General features: G+C 36.9%; 1 long non-coding RNA gene across 1 annotated transcript; it reads right to left on the reverse strand.

Moving 5' to 3' along the window:
• Positions 1-17326: 17326 nt before the first annotated feature.
• On the reverse strand, positions 17327-21808 carry LOC147581254 (uncharacterized). The gene is made up of 3 exons (XR_015250882.1): positions 21731-21808; positions 21279-21409; positions 17327-17428 (listed from the first exon to the last, which is right to left on the reverse strand). It is a non-coding gene; the product is annotated as an uncharacterized LOC147581254 (long non-coding RNA).
• Between the last annotated feature and the right edge of the window lie 1088 nt (positions 21809-22896).

Here is a 22896-nt window from a genome sequence, read left to right on the forward strand (position 1 = left end):
TTCACTGTTTTCAGTTGTATGTTCTTTTGAGGGTTTCTAAACAATTATGTACCCCTGATATACATCTAAATGTTTCCTATGTTGCTAATTAAAAGATACAACCACACTGGTAACTGAACACAGATAACAAAATCCTTTGTCACATTTAACCAACCAATCTCTGGTTTAGGGTAACTAAAAATTGGGCAGTATAAATTTTTTCTTGTATTTCAAACTGAACTCATTAAGTTGGGTATAAAAGAAAGAAAACTTAACGTGTGGCCATTGTGGTTCCACCAATAGAAAAAGAGGACAGTGGGAGCCTTGGAAGGACATTCATCTTCCTTGCTCAGGTATTTGCCTACCAGCCCCCCCCCCCATGGTGGTTATTCATAAAAGTTCAGGGAGAAGTAAAGGAGAAAAACAGCATTCAACTTACAAAATCTGATGATATTTGATTGAATTAATTATTCCTTTAATACTTTCAACATCCTAAAGTATCTAGCCATTGCTTATATCCCCAGCTTCATTTCATACCAATTTTCTATTTCCATGCTTACTCTTTATCCTTGATTGAGCCATGCTAAGTATTTCTAAGTTCCTCAAAAGTGCCAACAAATTTCCTACCTCAAGGCCTCTTTGCATGGAATATTCTTTTCTGAACTCTTCGCTTAGAAAAATTATACGTCTGATGCCACGTAATCATGATCTCTCCAAAGAGGCCTCCTCTGACCCCTAAATTAAATTCCCAGTCACATGTATTTTTTCATGTTTATCAGGTTGTTTTTACTTGCATATGTTTATGTGACAATGTGTTTACTATCATTTCACTAATGTTTATCTCACAAAACTGGACTTTCTTAACAGTGAGGAGACACATTAGCTCACCTGAAAGCAAGACCCAAGGTAGGTCAGACTTCAAGGTTGTTTGACTCAGTGAAAAATCAGATTGTAGAATGACTGCCAGAACTTCATATCCCCTTGCTTTCATATTTAGCAGGAGGGAGAGAGCTGGTTTGCAGAGACTTAAGACCAAGGGAATACTTCCCCCAAAGATTCCAGAAAACCTAATCTGTTGAGCAACATTGGATCACAAACTTATTCTTGAGTTGATCATTGGCAAGAGAGGCGGGATTTCTTTTAGTCCAATCTGAGCTATCCTTGGAATTGAGGGGGGATCGTATTTCCCTGAGGCAGCATAAGGTATATGGGAGAGAAATACGTACATAAAGCAAGTTAGCATTCTGTTATAAAGAAGAAAGAGGATACTGGGTAAACAGCTAGCAATATCCACCCCATTACTGTATACGCAGAACTTGTTTATCTTGTTTAAACTGTATAATGTTGTCATCATGTTTGATTTTAATGTTTTAAAATGTCATGATCCCATTATTTACTATTCAAGTTAAACCAACAAATGTCATTCTGACTACCTTGCAGGATGAGAATTTAGATGCACTTTTATATGTAGCCAGAAGCAAACTTCCCATCCAAAACTGCCTATTAAACTTGTTTCCAAAATCTGTGTCCCTCACACAAAGGTTGAACATAAATAATGCATGATGTTATCTATCAAGAAAGCTGTTTCAATCCAACATTCTGACAAATTCAGTTTACCAAGAAATTAAGAGGTAAATTCTAGAAAGTGAATTGGAAAATATATGTCAAATCATGTACAATTAAAATATCATTAATGCTGCATAGGATTTATGCAGCCACATGGTTGTCCAACATAATAGTTAACTATGAAGCTATAAGAACATAAGAATTTAAGGAAGAGAGGCTCAATAGAAAAGAAGGGCATATCTGTGCTTTGCCTGCTGTATCCCAAGGTCACAGAAGCATGAGTCAAACTGCATCTGAGGATCCATTCACTAGAGTCAATGGGGTGGCACATAGAGTCTGTAGGAGGTTGGATTAAAATGAAACATTAGAGGCTCAAATTCTGCCCTTAGGTCAGCCCAGTTCCAGCAGCCTGAGCTAACTTTGCTCAGCGAGAGAGGAAAATCTAACCTAGAGTGACAATTTAAACTAAAATGAACTACCTTGTAAGTTCCTCTCCAAAATAGACTATTAAAACCAACAATATAGAAAAAATTTGTGTTTGGAATATTTAGTAGAGATGAGTCAGATTTCATAAGATACATGCATTTGACATCAGCAATTTTGATAAATACAACTAATCAGCTTTGTAAACAGAAGATCTGTATACACATGCATGTATGGTTACACACACATACACATATACATGCACACTTGAATTTAGCTCCATTGTAGCTATTAGTAACAGTACCCAGGGTCTCTGGATAAGGAAGAGAAATTATAAATTACAAAACACAATGGGAAAAATTCAAAATTGATTATCATATATCAGTTGCTACTTCTCTGCCATACGTTATGACTCATCACTGCCATGGGGAAGTTCATAACTGCCTATGAGGTTCCACAGGCCTAGCCTGACACCATCATTTCAGCACTCCATTTCTTCAAACCAAATCTCTTATCCAAATTGCTTTCTGATCTTCCCCAAACAACTCTACTGGGGAAACAACTCTAGCAGATGGTTCAACATTTCTTAATTCGTTATTATACAGAATAATTGAATTCTTGCTTTTCTCGATTTTCTTCACTAAGACTAGATAGGACCTACCCTTTCATAATCCCTTTCCCTTAGTTTAAACCCCTGCTTTCCTGAACTGGAGATGAGTTTTCAATTGCCATTATTTTAGATTGCATCATTTCTTCTCTAATGCATTCTTTCTATAGATGAGAAAATTGAGAGCCAGAGCCCCTGTAACTTGTATGACATCACTTAGGCTTCAAAGTCTACTATCTTTTCATTTATCACTGATTTTAACCAAATTAGCAAACAAGAAGAGGCCCCACACATCAACAGAACCTTATAGCATAAGGTTCTGGACTAGAATATTATAGCATAATATTAGAATATTATAGCATAGAATATTATAGCATAATATTCAGGGGGGAAACTATTACATGGACTTCACACATTCAACACAATAAATATGATTGAGCACAAGCAGTGCTCAACTAAACAAGAGAGGCAGATTCTTGTAATTACAAGGTTATCTTCTACTAGAAGATACAGACATTGGACAAATAAACACAAATAAAGATATAATACAATTAGTACTAAGTGCTATTAAGGGAAAGAACAACATGCTGTAATCCAGTAATAGAAAATATCTATTTGAGAGTGCAATAATCTATTCTGTGTTCTTTGAATACACAATATAAAATTCGCAGAAATTTTTAATGCCCTAAATATATTTTTTTAATCTCAAGAACTACATAAGTCCAATAGACACATTTAAGTACTACTCTAGGCTCCTAATTCTGTTCCTGTCAAAAACCTATGCCAAACACAATTTAGGCATATAAAAACAAGCAAGCAAAAACTATAGGTAACTACTGTTAGTGAACAATCACCTACATTCTCTGGTCTCCACTCCCCAAGCTGGGTACTAGGAGCCTTCTTTGAAACAATGTACTTGTACTGTGATTCTTCTGAGAGATTTCCAGGGGATAGCTGTTGCTTCATTGCTACTTTGCCTTCCTTTGTTACATGGTTTTGTGTTGCACTTTTTTCCTCCAGAGAGATTTTATAGAGCCTTTTGTTGCAAACCAGAATAATAATGGTATCCTACGCCATTTTTAATGCAAGCCTTATTTTGCTTAACTTCTCTGAGAGGATTTACTGTGCACAGAGTATGAAGTAGGTGTGGAATGCTGTGCCTTTGTCTAAATACTATCCTGCTTAATCACTTTTTTTGTTATTGTTTTTTTTTCCTCAAAATGTCAATAAACTTTGTCTTGCCTCCAGTAAATCATAAGACTGGTTACTTGTTTCCATTCTGGTAACATGTTGCAATAAATATTACTTCACACACATGATATCCTATCACAGGGCATCAAACATGGATCATGCATAGTGCACACTCAGTGTGCATGTGGATGAAGTCATGAGACCCTAATGCTTCCCCTGGTTAATCCCTTCCCTTACCACTGAACCATTCACCACCTAATTTGGCAAGACCCTGGACTTCTTCATAGAGAAAATTTGAACTTCCAGATGAGAATGCTTCTTCATCCCTCCACCTCTAAACCTCATTGCATCCACACCCAATTCCCCCTGCCTTTTAACTGAGACAAAGCAAACATTATCTAATCTAAAGCCAAGCTCTCTCTCTGATCTGGATCTCATCCCCTTCAGCCTTTCCAGAAAACACATGTCATCCGTTTTCTCTGCTCTTTCCTCCCATCTTGATCTCTTGCTTCCTACTTGATCAGTCTTATTGTCTTCTTCATGTAAAATAAATGAATACACAGAATAAAAACCCGACTTTCAATCTATGTGTTCTAACTGTTGCCTTATCTCATTCCACACCTTCCAGGCCAAACATATCATAGGGAAACTTATTAATTCCATTTTCTGACATATGTCATAAGGATAGGACCTGACCCAAGAGGATTAGGGCTTCTATGACAAGAGACACCAGAGAGCTCCTTCACACTCTCTGCACACACAGAGGAAAGGCCATGTGAGGATACATTGAGAAGACGGCTGTCTGTATCAGTTAGGAAGAGAGTAGGCTCATCAGAAACTAATCTGCTGGCACCTTGATCTGGGACGTCTAGTCTCTAGAGTATGAGAAAATGCATTTCTGCTTTGTAAGCCACATATCTGGGTTTTTTTTTGTCATGACAGGCCAAGCACACTAATAATACCCAACTCTTGGAACAGTCACTGAAACCACCATATTATAAATCCAGTGGGCATACCTTCAGTCTTCATCATACATAAACTGCTTCATTCATGTTGACTGAACAAACACTTTTGAATACCTACCACTGTATTAGACACAAAGAATACAGAAATTGAAGGTCTCATATTCTAGTAAGTGGAAGACTAACAAAAACATGAGACAAATTGTTTGATGATACCAAACATCAAAATGTGTCATTTATAGGATAAGAGCATAATCATATTTTCATTTACAAAGAGAACTCTGGGCCCACAACAGGATAGAGTAATGAGTTGGGAGAGAGTTTGTTCCTATAAAAGAACAAAAATGATATCAGATAATGATAAGTTCTATGATGTCAATAATTGTGTTAGTCACTCTGTTCCCTTAAAACACTTTTGTTTTTAAATGTATCTAGCTTTTCCTCCACATCTCTGGCCATTTTTTTCTCTCAGGCTCATGTTCTGTCTTGTGTTCTCCCAACCGTAATTTAGATATTGACAGTCTTCTAGCCCTGATCTTGACCATTATTATCTTGAAATACAACATCATGTTTTTATTATATTGCAAATTGCTCTAAATTCTATCCTTTCCTCTAAGACCCTTCCTTGGGGAACTATATGTCCAAATCTTTCCTGGGATATCTTAAATACATCTCAACCTGTTTTGTTTTTTTTTTCAAACGAGCCTGAAGACATCTTAGAAAAAAATGTCTCAACCATAATAAATTCATTGTTTCTTCAAATCCTAAATACCTTCCAAATCTCCTCTCCAATTTTGATTGTTTCTTGACTACACTGTTAGATATCCTCCCAAACAGTCTCCCTCTCCCCCAATTCATTGCCCTATTGTGTTGTGGTCCCAGGGTTCTCTTTGTAAGTGAAAATATGATTATGGAGTTATCTTATAAAAGACACATCCTGCTGCTTAAAAAATAATAAGTAAAACCTGTAAAATATTCTAAGGATGTCTGAGTGGCTCAGTCGATTAAGTGTCTAACTCTTGATTTTGGCTCAGGTTTTGATCTTGAGTTTGAGCCCAGGATCTGGCTCAGCACTAACAGTGGGGAGCCTGCTTGGGAAACTCTCTCTGTCTCTCTCTGTCTCTCTCTGTCTCTCTCTCTCTCTCTCTCTCCCTCTCTCTCTCTCTCTGTGTGTGTGTGTGTGTGTGTGTGTGTGTGTATGTGTGTGTCTCCCCTCCTTTCACTCTCATTCTGTCTCTAAAATAAATACTTAAAAATGATATTATAAAGGATGCAAAAAATCTTTAGAATCTTCTAACATGTTACTTTCTAGTCTCTTTCTAAGCTCTACACACGTGTTTCATTTTCCTAGATGCACCGTTCTCTTTGCCACCTCCAGTGCTTTTGAGCAGGCTTTTCCCTTCTGCTTGAGAAAGGATTTTCCCAACTGTATTACATAGTTAGGTACCTACTCATCCTTAACATTTCAACTCTAAATTCTTTCTCTATGAAAGCATTCACTATTCCACCTTCTAACATTACAGACAAAACCTTCTGTATTCATTAAACTGTACTCATATTAAGAGGGGAAACAGTCAATAATCAAATAAAAGAAGTAGAATATCAGCAATCCAGAAAGTTCACTTTGGAACATATAGCTAACAGAAATGTATATTGTTTATGTAAATACATAAAATTATCAAAAACATATACAATAGTGTTTATAGAGTATGATTAGCCCAACACAGAAAAACCCAAATGCTCATCTATAATAGAATGGGTAAACTACAGTGAATTCATATAAAGGAATATCATATTGTGATGAGGACAAGACTCCAACTACATGCACCAACAGTAAATGAATCTCATGAATGTCGTATTTAGTGAGAGAAATAAAAGAATGTAAACTTTCTGTTTTATTCCATATATGGAGAGTTTAAAAGCAGACAAAAATTCATGCTACTAGAAATCAAGAGGATGATTACCACTCATGGGGTAGTGGTGATTAGAAGGGAATAATGAAAAGTTTCTTGGGTGGTAGTGATATGCTGTTATTTGTTTTTGGTGTAAGTTTTATGGATTTGTTCACTTTGGGATGCACCTTTTATGTTCTATGATTCTGCTGTCTATATGCCATACTTCCAACTATTTTTACTTAAAAATAATATGTTAGATGCTAAATACATGAAAAAAAATGAAACAAAAAATAAGAGTAGACATGCCATAGGAGGATCGTGGTTTCAGTAGTATTGGTTGCAATTTTAAATAGGGTAATCAGAAAACATCTCACCCAGGTGACTTTTCATCATAAATATGAAATGGGGGGAGTTATGTAAACATCTGGTAAGGAATGTCATGGAAAGAGGAAATTAGAGTACAATGTTCCCTGTCATTGTTTTCAACCTAGTATTTTCAGTGAACAATGAGGAAGCCAGAATAGCTGAATGGAATGATCAAGGGATGGAGAGTACAGAATTAGGACACAGAATTAATAGGGAAGTGAGTCCTGAGATTTATTTCAGAGGCCTGTAAGTCATTTGAAGGACTTTGAACTTGTGAGAGTTATGCTTCCTAGTAATCACATTTTTGTAAAGACGCCTTCCACAAGGAACCCAGAGCCACTGTACGCAATAGTGTGGCATTCAAAACTTAGTCATAAAGTGTCTTGCTTCTATCTGTGTCTCTTGGGAAAGTTAACTATGATAAAAAGTCTATGTTGAGACTTCCATATTCTAAGGACACCCAAGCTATCCAATGGGGAAACTGCACGTTGAGAGAGATTCTGGCCATCTCCAAGCGGCTCCGGCCATTCAGTTAATGCACATGTGAGTGAAAAGTCATCTTGAATGTGCAGGTTCATCAAGCCTTCTATGAGTCTGGCCCCAGCTGCTTTTGATCACAACCGCATGGAAAACTTCAAGAACCAGCCCCTCCGAACCCCGTCAATCCCAAACGTAAGAGATAATCATCTGTTATTTTAAGCTATTAAGTTTTGAGGTGGTCTGTTACTTTGCAACAAGTAATCAAAGTAGGATTTTTCTCTAAGTGAGATAGAAAGCCATTGGAAGATTCTGAGCAGAGGAATGACTTATGTCTTCAAAGGAGCATTCATTGATGCTATGTTGTGAAAAGACTACAGGAGCTGTTGGAGGGCAATAGCAGAAGGAGGAAGGCTGCTTAGAAGGCTATTGTGTTCTTTGTACTTATAACAATCAATCATAGTTTTAATTAACTAATTTATTTTGTAACCTTGTGATATATTTCTTTCTGCTAGATTATAGCATTATGAAAGCAGAGAACATTTAGATCTTGTTCATTCACAAATCCTCAATGTCTGACAGATGCCCAATAATAATTTACTGAAGGAAAGTATAACTGTATGAACGAACGAATGAATGAACGAACAAATGCTTTAGATGCTTAACTAAATAAAGGCTTTGTTCCTGGATGTTATTTATGGTTTGGGTTCCTCATTGTCTTCTTCTAATTTCCATTTCTGTTGTTTCTTTCAACTTCATGTCTGGTTTTAAATATAAATGCACAAACAATGCATAAAAAATGAGAATTCAGCCAGCACTGACGGAAGAGTTTGAATATAAAGTAATTTTAACATTTTAAAATCCAAATGCAGATATGATAGGAAATGAGACAAAACTCTACTGCACTGAAATATGTATTTCTTTCTCATGATGAAATTTAAAGCCTAGTGAATGTTAACACATTTTCTGTACTACTTTGTAGAGTAAAACTGATCATGGGTGAAATATTCTGCAAAATCAAAGGGTTCATCTCTTTGAAAAATTGCAGCAGAATAAAAATTGGCCTATTCCCATATGGCAGATAAAGAGATCACTGCTAAGAGGACCTAGAAAATAATATTCAAAAAAAAAGAAAATTAAATATCCGTATAACCAATCCCATCAGTTATAAGAATTACCTACTAATTCGTAATTTATCTTTGTCTTATTTTAAGTTATTTGTAAATGATTTATTTTATGCCATATGGTTTTATATTTCAGCATTTCCACATCACTGCTACCTACCATTGTTTTACCCAGGCTTCAAGAAGTGATACCAGCACTGCATTAGGACCAGCTTCAGGTGTCAATGACAGGATATTAAATTATGAGGTGTGCAAGAGCTAGCTTCACAGCAAAGACTTTCTCACATCCACTTTAATATTCTATCTTCCCTGTTTCCATATCCCCCAGATCTGTTCCAAGACACGTTCTCCTGTTTGCTGCCAGAAAATAAATACTGGCAAGGTCCCACACATTTTTATTTAATAGTTTCTTTTTTCTCTAAGAAGGTACTGTGCCTCTCTGATTATGCCAGGTGACATTCTTTACAACGTCACACTAATCCATTATGTTGATGACAATATATGACTCAGAAGTAAGCAGAAACTGCCAAGTATACTACGTATATGATGGTTAGCCACATGTGAACCACAGTGTGGGAATTAAACCCTAAAAACATTCAGGTGCCTGCCACTTGGGTAAAGTATTTAGCAGTCCTGTGATATGGGGCATGACAAGGCCTTCTCTCTGTTCCAATTATCCACTGCTGCATAATAAATCAATCTAACACTTTGTGACTTAGAAAAACAACAATCACTTATTTTGCTGATGAATCTGCAATTTAGCAGGAAAGGGCAGGAACCCACCTCCCCTCTCCATGCAGCATCACCTGGGGCTGGAGGTTCACTCACATGGCTAGCAAGTTGAGGCTGGCTGTTAACTGTGGACTCAGCTGGAATTGTCAGGGGGGACCTCAGTTCCTTTTCACATAGACGTCTTCTCAGGACTTGTTGACATTCCTCACAACACAGAAACTAGATTCTAAGAGTGAATGCCTCAAGAGTGCTGGGCAGAAGCTATAAGGCCATGTATCACTTGGCTTCAAAAGCCCCAGAGAATTAGTTTTGCTGTAGGATATTAATAAAATAAGTAACTAAGTCCAGCCCAAATTCAGGGGAAAGGGAAATTGGATTCAACCTCTTAATGAAAGGAATAGCAAAAAAAAAAAAAAAAAAAAAAAAAAAAAAAAAAATTGCCGCTATCTTTCAGCTACCATGTCATTCACAGAAAATGGGAAATCATTGCACTTTGAGAATTCTACAACTAAAGGAGCAGTTGAGAATTGAGAAGACCTCTTCAGATTTGGGAAATAGCACATTCTATGCCCTTAAAGGACTGCTCCATCTCATTTATCAAATGAACCAAAGAGATATAGGTTTAGAGGGGAACCCAGAGCAAAAAAGTTCTCTACAACAGGTTCAGAGTACCATACCCGTACTTTGTCCATATCAGCCTGTCACTTGGTCAATATGACTCAGCGGATCTCCTGGTTCTAGAACTATCTGTGGTAGAAAAGAACCCATAAGCAGTTTTTGGCAAGCCCTATAGAGGATTATAGAAGACACCTCAAAGATGCCGGGGCAAGGCCATCTGCAGCAGAGACCTAATCAGCATTAACAACGCAGCTCTTGGAATATTACTTGCTCCTAACTTAGACTGGCATCCTGACTATGGGATATTAAATAACTATGGAACTGGTACCACCTTTCATAAGCTAGTTATTGTCAGATCATCCAAATTATATGATGAAAGTGGTATATTCAAAGTGGAGCATGCACAGTTTCTAAAGACACAAGATTCCCTTATTGCTTTGGTTGTATGGACATCAATCCTTGGACTTACACCTGTATTTTAAGAAGATCCCATCCAATCAGCTGATAGAGCAGGGGGAAAACCCAGGCCTGGTTCAGGAATGGATCACAATAGTTGCAGTGAATAAAATATGAACTGTTGTTACACCTCCATTTTGCTCAAGGAGGCAATGCTGTGGAGAAATCCTCCAAGTTTGCAGAATTTTAACAGGACACCTGGACACATGACTCATCAAGAGTTCAGCCAGCCTCTTTCCTCATACATTTCAGTGCTCATACACTGGACCTATGGATGAAATAGCCTTGGTGGCATAATACATGAGCTCCCCAGCATGGGCTCTCTCTTGCTAAAGTGCTACTAGGTGCAACTGCCATTGACTGTCAAACCAGTTAAAAGTAGAGACCAATGTGAACTTGTCACTGTACCACCCATCAGGGAGACCAACTAACTGCTTGGTGCCAAGTTTAAAAGATCAGACCGGTTCTACCCTGGAGTGAATAGTGACTTGTCCTAACTTGAATTAATAGGTATTGGGGCACAGAACTGCCTTTCTTTCCTATAGCATCTTGGACAGTATCACTGTTAAAGGGCTTATAGAGTGTCTGATATATCATCATAAAATATCCCAAACTTCTCCTTAGATTAAGGGTTCTACTTTTTTTTTTTTTTTTAATTTTTTTTTTCAACATTTATTTATTTTTGGGACAGAGAGAGACAGAGCATGAACGGGGGAGGGGCAGAGAGAGAGGGAGACACAGAATCGGAAACAGGCTCCAGGCTCCGAGCCATCAGCCCAGAGCCCGACGCGGGGCTTGAACTCACGGACCGCGAGATCGTGACCTGGCTGAAGTCGGACGCTCAACCGACTGCGCCACCCAGGCGCCCCTCTACTTTTTTTTAAAAAAAAAAGTGGGAGTAATGGTGGTAAATAATCAAGTATATGCTGATTCTACCATTTCATACATTATGTGGCCTTCTAAGGTCAAAACTAAAGCACCAGCTTAAGGATGTGTTTAGGACATTGTCTCTCAAGATGAAGTATATTAATTGAACCAGGGGCTATTATGTAAACCTGTGTTCTCAACAGCTAGGAAACATGATTCCAGGACAAAAGAGGTAGGACTGGGATTGGTCCTTCTCATCATCATTCCCAGTTACCCACATGAAGAATTAGTGATTTCCATTCCTGCCAACTTTAGGCTCTTCTGGACTGAAGATCTTAGTTCTTGGAGTGGAGAGGGAAGGGAGGAAGGCATTCTTCGCTCAGCATCTTTGGTAAGAATTCTCACTCCTGAGAGATAGAGGCTCAATAAATATTTGCTGGTTGAGAATGTGTGTGTGCATGTGTGTGTATGAGAGACAGACAGAGACAGAGACAGAGACAGATTTTTTTTTTTTCCTGTGCTTTGTCTATGTCTTCTTTTCACTGAGACTTTTAGGTCTCCTGCTCTTGGCTCTCTGAACCCACAGGCTGGAAGCAGCAGGCAGCAGGAAGTCTTTAGGAATTTATTTCTCTGCTTGTAGATAAGCTGTGGTATTCTCTCTCTTAGTAATGCTGAAGTTGTGGATTATGTGTAGTTTTATTTGCTACCTTCGCTGATTTCATGTTTGTTTATTGCTTTGTTTTATTTATTCCAGGGAGTGTGATGGAGTATTGGAATCAGATTACCACATTATCCTCCAGACCTACAGGCCCTCCTTAAGTATGTATTTATAAATTTCTTCAAACTCTCTGTGGGGAATATATTACACAAGAAGGAAAAGCAACTTTACTGTTATTTGTTGAAAGTATTTAAGAATGTACATTGCTCTTATAATTGTAATTCAAAACCAATATTTTATAGGTGTTTAACAAAAACAATGTATATTAAACACAATTTTTTGTTTCTCTAGCCATAAAGTTTTATCTTCTGCTAGGTCTATAAAATTATTCATTTTAACAACCACAATAGGATTTAATTTGATTGATCTTTTACTAGGCTTTCTGTAACTATCACATCAGGTGACATAAAATGTAACATAACATAATCTATTTTCTTTATTTCGCTGCTTGTAAGAATCACATCTTAAAGTTTTTAACTATCACTCAATACAAAGTAATTTATCAGGAGCCTCAACTGGTTTCCTTTTGCCTATTAAGAACTGAAACAAATTGAAAGAAAGTCCGAGTTTATTTTCACCTAATGTTATTGTGCAAATATGTGTTTTCATATAATACAAAAAAGGAATTCATGAAAACAATGACTCACCAAGCAACTAATTATATTTTCCATTCTTATACCTCTTGTATTATTCTTTAGAGGTGATGAGTTAGATTCAAATCCCAGTTCTGATATTTAATAGTTATATGATCTTGATGAGTTATTTGTCTTCTCTGACATTCAATTCCCTTATTTGTAAAATGACAATATTAATCCTAGAGGCTGTTTTAAGGAGTGAATTTAGACGTGTTAGTGAAACATGTTTCCTGGTGGTAAGCCTTAATAAATATTTAGTTGATTCTTTCCTACTTAACTGCCTATCACCTTCTTTCTTGTTTTCCCAATTTTCTTCCTTGTGTTATTTAAATTTTACATTAATTATGTAGATATATATTATATACCACTTATTCTCATACATATCAGTCCAAATTTAACATCATTTTGATATTTTGTTCTTTCCCTGGAGGACAATGACACATATACTATTTTAAAAAAATAGTTATCACATACTACATAAAATATAACTTTTATGCATCTCTTCCTGGAGCACCAAATCTTGAAGAGCAAAATAACATATCACTATGAAAATATGCTTTTATTTTTAGTTTATCTCTGTATTAACTTGTTCGGGCTTCCATAACAAGTACCACGGACTAGGTGGCTTAAACAACAGAAATTTAGTTTTTTCAGTTTTTGAAGCCAAGTCCAAGATCAAGGTGTCACCTGGGTGGTTTCTTTGGAGGGCCATGAAGGGTGTGTTCCAGGTCACTCTCTCTGGCTTATAGATGGCCATCTTCTTGTATCTTCACATGGTCTTCCCTCAGTACATATCTGCAACCAAATTTTCTCTTCTTATAAGGATATGAATTATATTGAATTTGGGGCTACTGTAATGACTTCATTTTACCTTAATCTCTTCTGTAAAGAGCCTATCGCCAAATGCAGCCACATTCTAAAATACTCGTGGTTAGGTCTTCAACATTATTTTTTTTTTCTTCCCAGAGAACACAATTCAGCCCATAACAACTCTGCACAGGTCCCAGAAGCCCTTTTCCATTTCATCAATCAACTTGCCCCAATTCTTAAAATACAATTCCAACATTCTCAGTTTCCAAAAACTAACAGAGAGCAAATAACCTATCAGATGCTAACTTGGTCAGTATTCTTACTTACAAATTCGTCTAAATCTCAATCCACTCTCCTTATTTCTCCCATTCTCAAAAAGCATTGCCTCCTTTTGGCTCCTTCTTCTTTCTGTGCTCATTATCTGATCTGTTGCCTTCTCATGTCAAAACTTGCTCCATCAACAGTCCTTTTCTTGTGTTTTCAATATTTCCCCACTTCCTAGAGCTTCTTGTTCATTTTTCTATATGTATAACACCCAAACCCCTCCACTCTATAATTCTGTCACTCTTCTGTTGAAAGCAAAGCACCTGAAAAGAACAGCCCACACTCAGCGACTATACAAGAGTCTAAGCTCATGACTACATTCCCTCTTCCCAGCCCAGCCTTTCACCTTTCAGTGCACGTGGAACTTCTACCACAATTTCTCCACGGATACCCCTCTCCTCTAGCAAGTTTACCAATGACATCTAATCACCAAGTTCAATGACCTCATCCAATTTTATCAGCCTTTGACTTCTGATAATATTGATGACACTCTTTTTCTTCACATCGCCCTTTGATGAGTCCTTTTCCACTTAAAAAATTTTTTTTTTATTTTTTTAATGTTTATTTATTTTTGAGACAGAGAGAGACAGAGCATGAACAGGGGAGGGGCAGAGAGAGAGGGAGACACAGAATCCGAAACAGGCTGCAGGCTCTGAGCGGTCAGCACAGAGCCCGACACGGGGCTCGAACTCACAGACCGTGAGATCATGACCTGAGCCAAAGTCGGACGCTTAACTGACCAAGCCACCCAGGCACCCCTCCACTTAAAAAATTTTGATAAAAAAAAAAAAGAAGGTTTTGATCTTGGCCCTCTCTTTCCCTATTGTATAATATGCCTGCAACCATATATATGTTGTTGTTTTTTTTATTTTACTCTCTAATTTATTTATTCATCCCATACATTTTTTTCTGGTTTCTAGAATCATATATTGAACTGTCTACTTTGAAAATTATGTGTCTCAAAGGAACTTAAGAGTTAAAGGGCCAAAGTGTTTACCTGTAAATCTTCTCATGCTCAGATCTTTTTCTGGTAAACCCAACTCAATCTACCTAGTTTTTTCTCTTTCTTTCTTTCTTTCTTTCTTTTTTTTTTTTTTTTTTTTTAGTTTTTATTTATTTTTGAGAGAGAGAGAGAAGGAGAGCATTATCAGGGGAGGGGCAGAAAGAAAGAGAGAGAGAGAGAGAGAGAGAATCCCAAACAGGCTTCATAATGTCAATGCAAAGCCCAAGGCAGGGCTGGAACCCACAAACCATGAGATCATGACCTGAGTGAAATCAAGAGCTGGGCACTTAACCCATGGAGCCACCCACGTGCCCCAACTATCTACCTGGTTTAACAAGCCAGATGTGAGATATGCTAACTCTTTATCAAAACATGAAGTTCTACTGAGTGATTGATTTCATCATATTTCCCCATCTTTCCACTTCCACTGCTACTATGTTAGTTCAAAACCTCATTATACCAAATCTACTTCATCCTCCATGTGGTAGAGATTATTTTCCTTTTTTCATGTTTATTTATTTATTTTAAGAAAGAGAGAGAGAGAGCACATGCACACAAGTAGGAGAGGGGCAGAGGGAGAGGGAGAGCGAGAATCCCAAGCAGGCTCCCCACTGGCTCCACAGAGCCTGATGTGGGGCTCAATCCCAGGAACCATGAGATCATGATCTCAGCCAAAATCAAGAGTTGGACACTTAACCTCCAGAGCCACCCAGGCACCCTGGTAGACAGGTATTTTCGAATCACGCCTGAATTTAAAGTGTTTTATTGGCTCTCAAGGCTCATAGGATGAAGTACAAAATACAAGTCTGGTAGAGATCTTAATAATATTTTTCTTACTTGTTTCTCTGGTTATATCCCTATATTCTCTATACCTCTATGATCTCTGTAGCTCTGTAGGAGACATTAGTTTAATATTAATGAACCATTGATGCTGCTTCCTATCCTGGAGTATCTTTTGTGAGGCCCCCACTCTTTCTTGTATCTTTCAAGATTCCTGTTATATCTTTTGTGAAGAATTTCTACCATGCACATACCTTACCTTCATCCCCGAGGAAGACTAACTACACTGTTCCCTCACAGCATCATTTATCTTTTCAAAGCACCACCTCTAACTTCGGCATACATATTGTCAACCTACCAAACTGCAGTCCTAGGCTAGGGATCATGAATTACTTATTAATTGTAACTTTGTTTTATGGCACCTGTCACATAATAGATATTCAATGAATATTTGTTGAATGTATTGAATTAAAAGACCTCTGTGCTCATTAATTCCAAATATCTGTGTAATGAAGGAGTCCCTTCTACAATATTTCACAAATATGTTTATCCATCTAGAGTTTGAAAACTTATGTATCTCATTTCTTACAATTTTCTTGCAACAGGTTAGGTGACTTCAAAAAAATATTTATCAAAGACCAATCAATTGGCATGTATTTGGGTTATAAATTACATAGGTTCTCAATTTATCAGTGCCTAATTAAATAACAGCTCTTATTTTAAAAAGTTAAAGATTTTAATTTAATATAAATTAACCAATGTAGCAATGCAATTATTGGTTGTAGTAAGTGCATTATAGTTTTAAGTCTAAGGTATTATTATTCTCTATCCTCTACATAGGAAATTCAAAACTGGGGTATCATGTCCAAGTCTAAATATCTTAGACAAGAAATACTGATGAAATAGTGCTCCAAGAAGAGGGTTTTGGGAGTTGAGAGGAGAGTAGAAACCATATATTGTAGAAATATAACATATACACATTTAACTTATGTCTTATAATCTTCTCCAAAGATGTCACTTCACTCATTTCTTTAATCCTTGCAGGAAGAAACAAACACAGATTTATAAAAACTAGAGAGACTTCATATTAAAACAGAATGGCATAAACCCTACAGGCAATTAGGGACATGTTAGAATTTTTCCTTCCTTTTCCATTCACCACTGTGGATTTGTAGTCACATATGAGATAAAATAGCTTCAATTCCCACACAGCTACATGTAGACTTTGCTTCTGTTGCCTTTGTCGTGGCTCTCCAATACAATACTGCATGCATTAAACAATGTATACATGTTATATGGATGGTGTAAGTGATTTAAAATGTAATTTTATTTTAACTATGCTCATTTCCACCATTCTTGCTAACTTTAGAATCTAAACTACCCCATTAGATATAACAGGAGAAATTCTTGATAACCATGTTAGCTAAAACTGGAGAAGAGATGAGTTAAAAGGAAAATGTTAAATGTATTCAAATATTTAAGGAATACCAAACCATGCTCTGGAGAGTTAAGAATAAGAATTTGAACAAATGTGAGAGTCACAAGGAGACACATTTCTACTTTGCAGGAGAAAATGAGTTAACAAGAGGTAACCTTGCTTTAGTGGTAGAACTGAGCTAGATATAGATGATACATATATAAATATAGATATAGATATACAGTTATATTAACATAGTTAAAAATATATACCTATATACATTATATGTAAATGTGTATAACACTATATATAATATTATACATGTGTAATCATTCATTCATTCATTCATTCATTCATTCTCTGGATCCAATTCCTACCATTATCATCTTTTTCAATGTCCTTGGAGACTCTTCCACTTGGCCTACATCACAGGTTTCTTTGCCCGCTGGATTCCAGGGTTCTGCCAATTAGTGTATGACTATGAGAACAGAAAGTGAAATGAGAATGAGATCAGAGTATCTTCTGGCTCCCACCTAGGAGGAAGAAGGAGAGATCACCTTCAGATGGTATCACCTATCAACTGAAGTTCACGGTTACTGTCAGGAAGCTATCTCTGCATGGGCCTCTATGCCTCTTCTTCCAGCTACCTTTCCCTCTTACCACTTTCCCTCTGCTTGGTGGTTCTTTTCTTGTATGGTGTAAGCCCAAGAATATTGCGTTATCAACATGATTTTCCTATAACTTCCCACACTTTATACGTAGTCTCCTATTTAAATCTTCCAGACTATCTCAACTTGTGTATGCCAGCTGTTTTTGGCATATAGGAACCCTTTGAAAATTGTATGAATGCTATGACCTTCACTTCCAAAAAAACCCATATTATTACAATTTTCTATTTTTCTCTTCATGAACCCAACCAAAATTATATATTCATAAATATAAAAAAGAACTTAGTATTCTGAAGCATTAAACAGAAACATGTTCTGTCCAGTCAATTTCAGCAAACAAGGAAATTAATATCAACTTACAGATAGTATCAGCTAATCTTACAGCCATACAAAATACAGCTTTCTTCTGAGTATCTGATGGGTGAATCATTGTTCACATGAAAAGCAAAAGATAAAATGTAATTCTCTCAATTCTTTTGACCTTGGCGGATATTTCGGACCTTTCCAGCCACTAAATGACTTCTGTTATAGTTGGAAATCTCTTTTGCCATGGTTTTTCAAAGGCCATTTATGATCTTTTGACAAGCGTAAATTTGATTCCATAGATTCTACTATAATAAAATGTCAACCTTACTTTTTTGGGCTGTATTTTTAGAATACATTATTCATCACTTGATATTATCTCTTCATATCCATGCAGCAGATATAATACTAATAGCAGCACAATGTGTGAGCAGAGGCTTCAGATTAATCTGGAGCTTGAAAAATGCAGGAGAACATTTCCAGACAGCATCAGAATGGAAGGCGTCCTTGCCTTGCCACTCACAGTGATTGCTAAAGGAATGTGCTATTGTTAACACAGCTCCCAGGAGAGGAAAAGCAGCTTTAGTGTCATTATAAGATAGAGTCTCTTCTCAAGTACCAAGAATAAATGCTAAGAAGGGACGCCAATGGCTAATGAAATGCTCACCCTTATCCAGGGCAGGCCTACAGTAAAACTGCGAAGCAAGTGGACTAGCCATATCTCCTATGGAGATCTAAGATACTCCTTGTTGACACTTTTAAATTCCCCTTTTGAACAAACATTTATTTTGCCTGTGCTGCCCTTTCCAAGCTTATTTCTCTAATATTTATATTTATCTTAGAGTATCAGCTGGTAAAAGATTAATGAGTATATTTATGTTTTTGATAAAAATTTTTGAGATAAATGTCCTTGACATGCCAAAAAAATATTTATTGATGCAATGTTAGAATTTCAAAGAAATGACATCCTATAGAATGTTATCTACCACAGGACTTCTGTTTGCACAGCCACACATTTCTTCATGTAGGACTCTCTCCATTTCCTTAATTCTCTGGGACATTAGAAACTGTCCTTGAACCCTGCTCCACCCCCACCCCACTTCGCCACACAGCTCAGGATAACTGTAAAATAGTCCACAAGACATGTTTGAAAAGCTGAAGAAAGATTTAAAAGCAAAACCTTAGTAGCAATATTTAAACTTTAGAAAGTTAAAGCTACATCTTAGAATAGCAAAGACAGCTAGTTGGCAAGCTGCCTCCATCCTTTAGAAGGATGTTAGGTAATAATGCTTGACTGTGAGTTCTATCCCGTAATCTTGCAAAATTTATACCGATCATGCTGGCAAATTTCATCTTCCTCCCGGAAAAGTCCAAGGAAGTAGAGGTTCTGACGGAAAAATTTTGGGAAAGGTTTTTATTAATCATGATTTTGAATAATTTTTTCAATATTCAAACATGTTTTTAACCAGATACTGAGCTAGGTGTTATAGGAAGAAGGGGAATATCCAGCATGTGCCTAACCTGGAGAAACATACTCAGCAACAGCTTAAAAGGACTATAAATTACTCTAGAGTAATGTAATTCATTACAAGTATCTCAAGATTGCACAAAGTACTATCAGATTTCAAAAGAGGAAATGAGGGAACATTAAGAGTAAAGATCAATACGAAACTACATTTTTCTCTTCATTAAAAACCCTGTAGTTATATACACTTCAAAACAAGACACATACGCTGTGTTCTAACAAAATCAGCCCTTTAATTCCTATTGCAGTTTTCACAGGTCTGTTATTTTCTTCTTATATTATCAATAGATTTAACTAGTAAAAACAATTGACTGCTATCTGCCACACAGTCCCCAGCAAACTCATTTATTTCATAGGATTCACAAGAATCCCTGAAATATCAGCGTAGCCCTCAGTAAATTGCTAAATACACATGAACCCAGAAATGTTATTAGTCAGATAAATCCTGATTTGAGAGATAAAATGAAAATATTATTTTGTTCTGGTTCCTTCAGCTTAATATTATTTTCTAATTTCAATCTTGGTGGAGTTTCTTTGGCATTTGCTATGAAAATAAAATATCAGCTTGAGAATCATTATGATACAGTCATAGAGCACTTTGAGTATTAATTTTCGTGACATTTTTACAGAGCTACATATTTGTTTCCTGATTGTTTTAACTGCTTTTCTTTGCTCAGTGGTTTAAGACATTGAGGTGGAGGTATGGGGAGGCAGGCCAGCCTGCTTGCTTCTGCCATAAGTTGTAGGAGAAAGGAGCGGTTCTTCCAAGGATTCTGTCATGTTCAAAACACCTGTCAAAACTGACAGAAAAGAGGAAGACTGATGGGCAGAACGCCAGAAGGATGGTTATTGCCTCAGTCCTCCTTCCTATACATATCTTACTGGACAAATTCTTAGCCATCTCTGTATATCAATTCTGGCATTTGTATATGGGAGAAAAGGTAGCAACTTTATGTGCTTTTTATTAGCTTGTTTTGAGAATAATGCAATAATGGGAAAACACTGTACAAAAAGGGGACGTGTAATGACGACATCAAGGAGGACATGTAAGAAATGTTATTGCTTTCCAGAAATATAGTTTTGCTTCATTTAGAAGTTCAGAAATAGGCAATATTCAGTATAAGCATGTAACTTTTAAGAAAACATGGCATGACTAGAAATCTGTTTCTAAGGCAGTGCTAGAAAATTAACTTGGGATTTTCCAAGGCTAAGAATTTTTATGACCACAAGAAAACAAGTGCTTTTACCTAAACAAGATGAATTCCAGAATGGAACTAATAATCCAGAAGGTCCTATTTGGGCAAATGGAGACTGGGCTTAATCCTCAGGGAGATCAGTGTCTCTGTTCCAAAGGTTAGAGGAAGAGGGCGCCTGAGTGGCTTAGTCAGTTGAGCATCCAACTCTTGATTTTGTCTCAGGTCATGATCTTGTGAGACTGAACTCTTCATGGGGCTCTGCAATGACACCATGCGGCCTGCTTGGGATTTTCTCTGTCCTTCTCTCTGCCCCTCCCCTGCTTCTGTACGTGCTCTCTCTCTCTGTCTCTCAGAATAAATAAATGAACATTTAAAAACCCCTGCAAAGGTTAGTAGAAGGACCCAGTTTTAATATGTGTCCAAGAAAACACTCTAAGGGAAAAGGTAAGGGGGAAAACTTCTCTTTGCCTTTCATAAACGGATAAAAGTTATTTTCATTTACTCTTATACCTTACAAATTGAGATACTGAATTGTCCACCTTCCAGACCCCTCTCCTTTCCCCAGGGCACTCCTTCCTGAGCCTCTGATATTTCTAGAAACTATTACTTATCACCAGATTTTGCTATTTTGTATACCTTTAGATATCTAAGAAGAGATGAATCGATGTTTAGTGAATCAAGTTAATCACAATTCAATCACTATAGCTTGAAAAGTTGTGATTCTGTAATGCTTTTCCTCATTGCAGATTTCAGTGACAGGAACCAATCTAAAAGAAAACACAGCTGAAGCTAAAACAAATATCATAAGTAAACATTTCAACAAGGTAGAATTACCATTATACAAGATCATAAAATCATGTGGCAAGATAATTGATATAAAATAAGTGAATAGGGTTTGTATAATTGGTGTAAGTCCCAATAAAATATGCTTTTCTCTTAATATTTTGGGTTTTGGCAGCTTCTGTTCAAATCCTGGTGCTGACTTCTAGGTGTGTATATTCTTGGACAGCTCTCTTAGCATCAATTATATCTATCTCATAGCAGAGTTGAAGATTAAATGAAAGAATGTAAAGTGCTTAGCACGGTACCTGGAACTTCAGGATGAGGCAAACTGGGGACTAGGTCTGAGAAGTTTTGACTGCAATTCATTAGCTAAAAATGGAGGAGGACCCTGCAAGTGAAATGGATCAGATGAGAAAAAATATATGATGTATGTTTCATGTTGAATATTTAGAACAGTAGTTTGCAAATTTATCAGATATCAGAATCAACCATTTATCTTGTGAAAAAAAAATTCTTTTGTTCCTAGTCAAACATAGGATTCAGTCTTCAACAGCTTGGATATTCTGATCATTGGCTACATTTAGGAACCAATAGCATAGAATCTTTGTAAAAGACATAGACATGAGGCTCCCGGGGGCTCAGTCAGTTAAGCATCCAACCTCAGCTCAGGTCATGATCTCACAATTCATGGGTTCGAGCTCCATGTTGGGATCTGTGCTGATAGCTCAGAACCTGGAGCCTGCTTCGGATTCTGTGTCTCCCTCTCTCTCTGCCCCTCCTCCTCTTGTGCTCTGTTTCTTTCTGTCTCTCAAAAATAAACATTCAAAAAAATTTAAAGATATAGTGAGAGACATACTTAAAAAATGGGGAGGCATGGTGAGAAAAATACAAGGGATTGAATGCCCAATTAAAGAGTGTAGATTTCACTTACTAAAAGCATGGCACACCATGACATATTTTTTAAGGAACTATGCCATTGATGCTCAAAGCTCTGCTTCACTAAGATAAATTTAGCAATAATGAGAAGTAGATTAGGAAAAGCAGCTTGGGGAAGACTAATTATGATTTTACTGGTAGACTGTGTAGGAGTCTATTAGACTAGTCCAAGAGAAAATTAAGAATGTCTGGGGTTGGTAGTGAACTTGAGATGGTACTGAACTTCATGCAAGGGAGCAATGAGGTTAAATGATATGCAGGTAGTTAAAACAGGCAAACAGGGGTGCCTGGGTGGCTCAGTCAATTATCTGACTCTTGGTTTCAGCTCAGGTCATGATCTCATGGTTCATGGGTTTGAGCCCCATATTGGGCTCTGTGCTGACAGTGTGGAGCCTATTTAGAATTCTCTTTCTCTGCCCCTGCTCTGTGTATGCACTCTCTCTCTCAAAATAAATAAATAAAACTTAAAAAAAATAGGCAAAACACAGAGTAGTGGGAAGAGGGTCAAAAGGAAAGTAAAAATCTGAACTGTGAT

Source organism: Puma concolor, chromosome B2 (assembly GCF_028749965.1).
Source record: "Puma concolor isolate L17-30 chromosome B2, mPumCon1.1.hap2, whole genome shotgun sequence".
In the NCBI taxonomy this organism is placed as follows: domain Eukaryota; kingdom Metazoa; phylum Chordata; class Mammalia; order Carnivora; family Felidae; genus Puma; species Puma concolor.